Source organism: Malaclemys terrapin, chromosome 1 (genome assembly GCF_027887155.1).
Source record: "Malaclemys terrapin pileata isolate rMalTer1 chromosome 1, rMalTer1.hap1, whole genome shotgun sequence".
NCBI classification, from domain to species: domain Eukaryota; kingdom Metazoa; phylum Chordata; order Testudines; family Emydidae; genus Malaclemys; species Malaclemys terrapin.
Genome location: NC_071505.1, coordinates 162,597,143 through 162,606,832, shown reverse-complemented (window position 1 = coordinate 162,606,832; position 9,690 = coordinate 162,597,143). Strand labels below are relative to the sequence as shown.

The following is a 9,690-nucleotide window of genomic DNA, read 5'->3' as shown; positions in this document are numbered from 1 at the left end:
CTCATGAAGCATGTGAAAATGGGAAGCAGAAACTGCCATTAAATTAACATGCAGGTGCAAGACTGGGAGCTGTGGGTTAGTGTGCTCCCTGCAGACCCACGTTTGATTTGGAAAGTAAGATTTCTGCAGATAAACAGGAAGTGCCTTACCACCAAATGTGCTAACTGCAAAAAATAGTAAAAGGAGCTGGCATGCACTTACAATGGGTCTCGGTTTTTAACAGAAGACCAGACATCCTGAAGCAGTGAAATGTAAAAAGCTGAGAGCACCTACTATTAAGACGGAAATAATCTGCGCAGGTAAAATGCAGTCTGCTCAGTCTCCATGGGCATTTCTTCTCCTGGGAAAGATTGAAACTGATTTCATTTTCAATCAATCCTGTAACGTGCCATGGCTCATAATCCAAAACTAGAAAGACTATCCCATTCTCTGGTTCAGGAGTTAGTATATTCTGTTCTAATCAGGGGCGGCTTCAGACACCAGCGCAGCAAGCGCGTGTCTGGGGCGGCAAGCGATGGGGGAGCGGCCTGCCCGTCGCTGTGAGAGCGCCAGTCAGGCAGCCTTCGGCGGCATGCCTGCGGGAGGTCCGCTGATTCCGCGGCTTCGGCGGCAATTCGGTGGCGGGAACACCGAAGGCGCGGGACCTGCAGATCACCCGCAGAAACACTGCCGAATCCATGTGGCCAGCGGACCACACGCAGGCATGCCGCTGAAGGCTGCCTGACTGCCGTGCTTGGGGCGGCAAAAAACATAGAGCTGCCCCTGGTTCTAATATCTACAGCATTTGCCAATAATTCAATATAATCATTTTTAGGGCTCAGCTGAGAGCCCCGGAGACAATATACTTCAGTTTTTTAAGGGTATATCTACACTGGAATTTAACACCTGTGGCTGGCTCATGTCAGCTGACTCAGGCTCAGGGGCTTGGGCTGTGCGGCTATAAAACTGCAGTGTAGATTGTTGGGATCTCTGGGACCATACAAGGGGGGGAGGGTCCCAGAGCCTGGATGTATACACTGCAATTTAATAGCCATGCAGGCCAAGCCCTAAAGTCAGCCTGCAAGCCTGAGTCAGCTGACACAGACCAGCCATGGGTGTTTAATTGCAGTGTAGACATACTTTAAGTAATAGGCACAGCACCAGCAATGCCAGTGCAAGTTTCTTCCAATTTGTCCGACCCACGTACCTCAACCCTTGACTTAGAAGAACCAGGTCTACGGGCCAAAAGATAATTCATGAACTTATCAAAATATGGTGAGAGAGAACATTACAGAAAATGCTTACTTAGCATCAGGGCCGGCTCTAGCGTTTTTGCCGCCCCAAGCACACACCAAAAAAAAAAGCCGCGATCATGATCGGCGGCAATTGGGAGGCAGATCCTTCACTCCTAGAGGGAGTAACGGCCCCGCCGCCGAACGGCCGGATGTGCCGCCCCTCTCTTCATTGGCCGCCCCAGGCACGTGCTTGCTACGCTGGTGCCTGGCGCCAGCCCTGGTTAGCATTCAACTTACACAGCCACTGTAGCACATTCAAGTAGGAAAAGGAGCCTAGGATCCATTCTATACCTGACCAACCTTCCTGAAGAACAATGTGAGGCTGTACTGCATATATTAGAGAGACAAAGTAGGAGAGGTAATATCTATTATTGGGCCAACTTTTGTGGGTGAGAGACAAAACAAGTTTTTGAGCTTACACAAAGTCCAAACCAGAAATGCTCTGTATAGCTGGAAAGCTTGTCTCTCTCACCAACAGAAGTTGGTCCAATAAAAGATATTACCTCACCCACCTTGTCTCTCTAATATCCTGACTACAACAACACTGCAAACTGCATATATTGTGCATTCTTCTTCTTGATCCTCATGGTTACTAGCAAGGTTTGTATCACACATGCTGTATAGACTGTGTATTGTATTCAGACAATAAGCCAGAAACACACATACAGGGATGTATTCTGCCCTCTGTTACACCCATGAAACCCTTAGGATGTTACAGTGAAGTCTATGGAGTTGAGTGTGTGTGTCAATTAGAGCAGGATTGAACCATCACCTTTCATGATAGTCCATTAACCTGATTTGCACAAGAAGAGCTTGTAGTTACAGTATCAGTGATGCCAGGTCATCCTGGGAACAATAGGCATGGTATGCAGCCTTTTAAATGGCTTATGTACTATGCAGCAAATGGGCTTTTAGGACAGGGAGTAAAATACATATGTCATCTCTTAGTGTTTCATTTTCCCTATTCCCTCCCAATAAAAAATTTAGTTCTTTACTAGGAAAAAATAATAATAAATAGCGAGGTATGTACTGATTTGCAGATTTGCAGGCCCAAAGGTTTGTCAGACCTGGGACTATCTCAAGTGAACCACAAGTTCTCTTTTCTCCCTTGCCAGACCAGGAAGCTCCTCAATGAAGCAGAAGTTCTATGAGGGAGCAGCAAGCTGTGTGTCTCCATCAAGTTAAGCTGCAATCATCTCCTTCTCACTATATCCTATATCTTCTTAGCTACAACAAAGAGCAGGCATGAGGTGTGGGAACAAGAGCAATAGCTAAAGATGCCTGAGAAGCAGAGTTTGCAACTCCCCAAGGGAAGCAGCATCTCGGACTGTGGGACTTTTTGGTTTATCAGAGACCAGCCCTTGGTCTGATGCACTGCCAAAGTATGTCATTATGTTCACAGCATATTCACACAGCAGTTAAATAAACATGAAATACTCTTACTGGATGGTTGCAACATACCTACTTTATTTCTTAGAATTCAGAATCCTAACACAAGAACCCCAAAACAGAGAGAGACAAAGCAGGCTGCTCCCCGAGAGGCACAACTCATCCCATCTTTCTCTAGGCTAGGTTTCTGCAGACAGATGCTGATCTCATACTTCCCTACAGAGCCCCTCATTTGCAAGCAGGACCCAGAAACCTCTAACCTTTAAAGTGATAATTTGTAATTTTAACAGTTTTCAATACACCACAGTCATTTCTGAGGGAGGGTGGAGGACCATGAGGAGAGGGAAACAAAGGATGTTAGGGGGCTGGGCAGCCAGGCTCTCACTGGACTTCCTGACCCTTGCTGCACTGCTAGCCCCCACACCACTGACCCATTTCCCTGATCCCAATTATCAACTAGCTCCAAGGTTCCATGGATCTCCACACCCATCAAAAGTTTTTCCACTGTGAACGGAAGAGATAAGGGAGAGGAACGGATGGAGAACAAGGGAACTGTGGAACAAGGCTGCATAGTGGGTCTGTGTACAGTTAGCTCCATTGTACTGCCCAGCTCCCCAGTTCTGTTCCCCACCTGCCCTGCCCTGCCCACACTGATTCCATTAGTCAAATCTCCAGTCTCTGCCCCTCAGGATGTGGGGAGGGTGTGCAAGAGACTACAGTGGCAGTAAGACTTTAGGGGAAGGAAGAGAGAGTGACTAGAAGGGGTCACAGGGAAGATGCTCTGAAATGGGGATGCAAGAATGTAGAGGGAAGCAAGATGGACTACTGGGCATGAGCAGAAACACAGTGGGGAGAGTCACAGAATTCGGGCAGGGGCTTGCAGGTTGAAGACTTCCCTTAATTGATTTTTAAATAGCAGCAAAATTCCTCCACAAAAACACTACATTAATTTAGTGTTAAACTTGCTCAAGTGCATTTCCTGCCAACACACTAAATAAACAAGCCAACCCCCCCGCCCCCCCCCCAAAATAATCAAGGACAGCACTAATTAAGGCAACATTAACACCCCCACCAATTTGAATTCACGTTTCTTACCCAGATACCAGAACACCCAAACCCTCAGCTTTATCAACTGCACAACAAACTCCCTTTCAGTTTCATCACACAGCAAGCCAGAATGCACTCTCCCAGTTCCTCACAACTGCACGCAAAGGCAAAACCTGAACTCTGACCTCATACTTTTTCCATCAACAAACACTACACTTAAGATGCATACAGGGGATCTCTCTAACTGAGGCTGGCGTTCCGACTGCACATTTGAGTGTGATTGCGAAGAAGTGGATGTGTGCACTGTGGGTAGTTATATGTTAACATTAAAATAGTTTATGGTAGGGCTGAGTGTCTGGGTATTATGACATTTGACTAAGTTTTATTAGCTGAAGCCGGTATGCATGTTTACGTTGCCCTTAGTGGTGGTTTCCTTGATTTTTAGTAATTGCGTCGATAGAATTAAGTCTGATCAAGTGTATTTCCTAAAAAGCAACAGAGGGTCCTGTGGCACTTTTGAAACTAACAGAAGTACTGGGAGCATAAGCTTTCATGGGTAAGAACCTCACTTCTTCAGATGCAAGTAATGGAAATCTCCAGAGGCAGGTATATATCAGTGTGGAGATAACGAGGTTAGTTCAATCAGGGAGGGTGAGGTGCTCTGCTAGCAGTTGAGATGTGAACACCAAGGGAGGAGAAACTGTTTCACAGGACCCTGTGTTGCTTTTTACAGATTCAGACTAACACGGCTACCCCTCTGATACTTGTATTTCCTAAGTTAATGGTGCAAGATATATGAAATAAAACTAGACTTAACTAAGATCCTTGAGCTCTGCTATTAGATATTTCTCACCAACTCAATGATAAACTTTGCTGCTTTTCACATTACCCTATATGCGTATGGTGCTTCAGCTAGTTTTAAATCCATATGACAGTGTTCATAACTAAGCCAACAGGAATGATCTTTTCAAGTGAGATTGTGTGAGGTAAGTATCAGGTCAACCCAGACACACATTTGTAGTCATTGTGTGGTTGCACATGACATTCTTTTAACCAAGCTCAAAACTTGTGCTGTTTTCTTTGCAACAGCTTTTGCTTCCTTCTGCTGATTTTTTTCAGAAATATAAAACCTTACACCTGACAATGAATCACAGATAAATTTCCACACCACAGCTGTAAAAAAAAGAGAGAGAGAGAGACACCTTGAGGAAAACATTACTACAGAGCACATGCATTATTGGTATATGTAAAAGGAACATTATGATGCTGTGGTCAGGAGCTAATTGCAGCAAAGAAACGCTCACTACTGCATCCCAGCTGTACACTGCTTAGAGAGGCTGTGGTCCAGTGGCCCCAGAACAACAATGGTTCCTAAATTCCAATCCATGCTGGACACCAAATGTCCTTTGGCCATCTGCAAGTTACTTAGGCCCAGATCCTCAAAGGTACACCTCTACCTTGATATAACGCTGTCCTCGGGAGCCAAAAAATCTTACCGTGTTATAGGTGAAACCACGTTATATTGAACTGGCTTTGACCTACCGGAGTGCACAGCCCCGCCCCCCCGGAGCACTGCTTTACCACGTTCTATCCGAATTTGTGTTATATTGGGTCGTGTTATATCGAGGTAGTGGTGTAGTTAGGTGCCTAACTCCCATTGATGTTAATGGGAATTAGGAACTGTCAGGGTTCCCTCCCCACTCTAAACTCTAGGGTACAGATGTGGGGACCCACATGAAAGACCCCCTAAGCTTATTTCTACCAGCTTAGGTTTAAAACTTCCCCAAGGCACAAATTCTTCCTTGCCCTTGGATGGTATGCTGCCACCACCAAGTGAGTTAGACAAAGTTTCAGGAAAAGGACCACTTGGAGTTCTTGTTTCCCCAAAATATCCCCCCAAGTCCCTACACCCCCTTTCCTTGAGAATAATATCCTAACCAATTGGTTACAAAGTGAGCACAGATCAACCCCCCCTGGGTCTTTAGGACACTGAAAAACAATCAGATTCTTAAAAGAGGTTTATTTAAAAAAAGATAAAAGAATCACCTCTGTAAAATCAGGATGGAAGATAACTTTACAGGGTAACAAAAAGATTCAAAACACAGAGGATTTCCCCTCTAGGCAAAACTTTAAAGTTACAAAAACAGGGATAAGCCTCCCTCTTAGCACAGGGAAAATTCACAAGCTTCAACAAAAGATAATCTAACGCATTTCTTTTCTATTACTTACAATTTGTAATTTTAGAGGCCTTTAGTTCAGGTATGGCTTTGGGAGATGTATTTTCCCTGCCTGATTCTCCGGAGAGAACACAAAGGAACACAAAACAATAACCTTCCCCCACAGATTTGAAAGTATCTTCTCCCCTCATTGGTCCTTTTGGTCAGGTGCCAACCAGGTTACTTGAGCTTCTTAACTCTTTACAGGTAAAGGAGGGATTTTATGCTACCCTTAGCTGTATGTTTATGACAGGAACCTAAACACTTTTGAGGATATGAGCCTTAGTCTCAGTTTTCTCCAGCGCCGCCCAGAGGATTCAGGGGGTCTGGGGCAAAGCAATTTTGGGGGCCCCTTCCATAAAAAAAGTTGTAATACTATAGTAACAGGTATTTGGAAATGTAAAAAATAACTAGTGAAATAATTAAAAAATTAATTTGTAATAATTTGAAAATACACTAAATACATTATTTAAAAACATTAAATGCTTTAACGGTATGTATACATTTGCAATTACATAATGGGCTGTTGCTGGGTGATGGTTGGTGCCAATGGGCTGTCGCTGCCTGGGGGGGGGTGCTGCTGTTGCCCAGGGCTGGGTGGGGAGCTGGGCTCTGGGTTGGGGAGTGCCTGGCTCACAGGGGCTGGGCTCAGGGCTGTGGGGAGATGGGGTCAGTGGGGTGTCCGTCTCAGAGGGGCTGGGCTCAGAGCTGGGGGTCAGGGCTGTGGGGGGATGGGGTCAGGGGTTGTCCGCCTCAGAGGGGCTGGGCTCGGAGCTGGGGGTCAGGGCTGTGGGGGAGATGGGGTCAGGGGGGTGTCCGGCTCACAGGGGCTGGGCTCAGGGCTGTGGTGAGATGGGGTCAGGGGGGTGCCCGGCTCAGAGGGGCTGGGCTCAGAGCTAGGGGTCAGAGCTGTGGAGGGATGGGGTCGGGGGGGTGCCCGGCTCAGAGGGGCTGGGCTTGGAGCTGGGGGTCAGGGCTGTGAGGGGGATGGGATCGGGGGGTACCCGGCCCCTTACCATGCCGCTTACCCCCTCTCCCAGAGCCTCAGCGCTCCGTGTCCAGGAGCAGCTCTGGACAGCGCTGCAGCGGCGTGGTGTCTCCAGCGGGGCCTGAGTTCCTGCCGCTCGGCCACAGCTCGCAGCACCACCCCCTTACCAGCTGAGATGCCAGGGGATGGGGGAAGACGGAAGTGGGGGAGCCTCTGACATACTCGTGGGGGCCCCTGCGGGGCCCAGGGCCTGGGGCAAATTGCCCCACTTGCCCCCGCCCTCCCCCCCCCCCCCCCCCGGGCGGCCCTGGTTTTCTCATCTCGAAATGTGGATACTATTACTTGCTGTGCAGGACTTGCTTACTAGTGGGGATAGTATTAGTTAATGCACACAGAGTACCTTGAAAATGCTAAGTTTTGTTAGAACTCTCATAATTTATACAGCATTTTGTCCACAAAGCCAGCCCTATGGACATGTTTATTCTGTTCCATACCTGGGATTTTTGTCATCGTATTTTATGAAGTCTTTGTATGTTCAGTCACCATTCATTAAGGGCCAGATCCTCAGCTGATGTAAATGGGTGTAGCTCCACTGAAATCAATGGAGCTAGTCTATTTCACACTAGCTGATGACGTGACTCTAGATGTTTAAATTCTATTGACAAACATTGTTTTAACTGAGTACTGTATCATTTCCCGTAGATTGGTATTTGCGGTCTGCATAGTTCAAGTGGGCTCATTTCCTTCCTTTCTTGCAGCTCCCGTCTGGTGCTCTGGAACATTGTCTCTCTTGATCTGATAAGTCAAGTCTTCACTGCAGAGTTAGCTGGGGTGTTGCCCCAAACTGCCTCTTTGGTCCACACAGAAAAACCTCTAATGCGGGTTTGGAAGTGCTTTGAGCCTGTGCTAGCAGTCATGGCTGAGCTCAGGCTTTGCTTCAACCCAGGCTGGCGACCCACCTATTTTGCCATGAGAATGCAGGCTAATCAAGTCCAGGTGCTGTTAGTCCTACAAGACTATCCCACAATTCTATCTGGGTTGTACTTTCTTGTCTAGCTCCTCCCTTATCACCTACAGTGGCTCTCTATTTCTGCTGCACTTCCACAGCATTTCATCCAAGAAATCCTCCTCCCACGCTGCCAGTTGGCCAGACATTGACACCAGCCTTCTTGTAAAGTTGTGATGTGATATCAGTAGGACCCATAATTTGGGGAAATGGATCCACAATGTCATTTTTATGTTAAGTGGACATGAAAAAACAGAGAGGCCCAGCAGTCAGTCAGGTGCTCTACAAATCACGCTGAGTTTGCAGATTGAATTCCTTAACAACATTCTCATTTAAAGTTCCTGCTGCCAAATGTTCTGCTTTCGCCTTTGGAACTGTCTGCGTTAATAAGGAGTAGCTCCACTTGGAAATTAGTCACATAAAGCATGGTTCTATTGTCACTCTCACAGACAGCAGCTCCATGCTAGGCGAGAGACAGTGAGAGTACCCTGCTACTGAATTCCTAGAGGAACCCAGCTTAATGCACCACCACAGACAATGGACATCCCACCAGAAATCCATGCCAGCACAGCTTAGGACAGAACCATTGTGGATGCAGTTACACAGGTCTGGCATGGCAAGGGCTTTTTAGTGGAGATGTCCTGCCCAGGCTAACTCTGTAGTGAAGACATTAGAGATGGGATTTGTTGACCCTCAGAGTATGCTACAAGCCTTATCTATTTTCTAGAATTTTAAAAGGCTGGTTAAAGAAGCATCATTTTTACTGTACTATTGCAATTTACAGCTTTTTTTCCAATCTGTTCATTAATAAGCCAAGTCATTTGTACTGGGGATTTACCTTTAGTAAAGATGTTTAAATAAGTCTGCTCTAGACTCTAAAGCCATTTGAGATGTACTTTCAATATAGGCGAATATATATTTAGTGCCTGCCTTGGTCCAGGTGCTGGTCATTGCTATCAGTGTTGTCTGGAAGAAGCGGCTGACTACAGCAGAGCCATGAGTTTTCTTGAGGAAGCCAGACTTCTTAGGTTAACTGTAGCAACAACCTCAGTCATAAAAGGAAAGTAAAATGTAAAGTAACCTTATGTAACTGTGGTTATGGTGATGATATCTAGCCTCAGCCCACGGCCTCATAAAGGACATGCAATTGTTTGTTATCTAATGCATGTGGCTGTAAAATCCTTGGTGTCACCTATCAATTTCCTCTTCTCCACGGTCAAGAAGGGTCAGACTTTTACTAATGAAGTGATGACAGTGGTTCTTTATGCCTCCCCATCGCCTCTCACCCCTAGCTCATCACACTTCTCTGCAAGGTTGGCTATGCCCACACCTTCCCATTTTAACCATTAACCTTTTATCAACATTAGAGACCCTGATAAGAGAGAGAGCTGTGAGGCTGCAAACGGGGGAAGGAAGCAGTTGACAGATGGGAGGTTTAATTTTAGAAAGCTACTGGCACATGGTAGACTGAAGGCTGAGCAGAATGGTTTCCACCTCTCCCCTCGCCCCCCGGTCTCTCACCCACCAGCATGGTTTCCACTCTCTCTGCACAGCTCTATCTTTTAAATCTAAGCATAAAGAAAAGCTGAGTCACAAATGTTAAAATACTGCAGCTCCCCCATTTATGAGAGAGAGAGAGAGAGAGTGAGTGGAGAGCCACACTCCACACCCTCAATCCCACAAACCCAGTGACACCAGGAGCCTGGCTGGCAAGATGCTGATAACCACCTGCTGCTCTTTTTAATACCACATTGTGAGGAGCAGCAGCTA

General features: G+C 46.5%; 1 protein-coding gene across 1 annotated transcript in view; it reads right to left on the bottom strand.

Annotated features, from left to right (window-relative positions):
• LOC128846672 (OX-2 membrane glycoprotein-like) overlaps window positions 1-9,690 on the bottom strand; it is a 154,795-nt gene that overhangs the window by 30,431 nt on the left and 114,674 nt on the right. The gene's annotated exons all lie outside the window — the stretch shown is intronic.